This window comes from Mastomys coucha, unplaced genomic scaffold, assembly GCF_008632895.1.
Source record: "Mastomys coucha isolate ucsf_1 unplaced genomic scaffold, UCSF_Mcou_1 pScaffold16, whole genome shotgun sequence".
NCBI classification, from domain to species: Eukaryota; Metazoa; Chordata; class Mammalia; order Rodentia; family Muridae; genus Mastomys; species Mastomys coucha.
This window is the reverse complement of record NW_022196898.1, coordinates 40,549,314-40,549,867: the sequence shown is the minus strand read 5'-3', so window position 1 is coordinate 40,549,867 and position 554 is coordinate 40,549,314.

Here is a 554-nt window from a genome sequence, read left to right as displayed (position 1 = left end):
CCTACAAATCCCTTTACCATGTTTTTGTTATTTTTGTTTGTTTGTTTTGTGACCCTTTGAGTTAACCAGGGCCATCTGTATGACTACAGGTTTAGATTCTGATGGGATCCCACTGGTACACGTGTGTGTGTGCATGTGTGTGTGTGTGTGTAGGGCATGTTGGTTATGGTGGTCTATCAACTAGGTTTGTTTTATTGCATGTGAGTATGATAGGACCTTGGTATTGTAAAAAAAAGCTTACAAATATTGGAAGAAGTGAGTCAGGCTTTAAGCAGAGGCAAGAGGGCAGTAGGCTTGATTGTTGCTGGTATAGCAGCTTTGATTACATTAAGAACACATCACTGCTTCTGCAATTGCTTTGATGCAAAAAGTTAAGACAGCCACTTTTGTCGATCATTTAGCAAAAAAAAAAAAATGGTTACTAATGTTCTGAGTTCTCAGGAAGATTTACATAGGCATTTGGAGCAATGAATTGATGTTCTTTATAATATTACTCAATTTATTGAAGAGGAAGTTTAGAGTTTAAGAATGAGAAGCCCTCTCAAGTATCACAC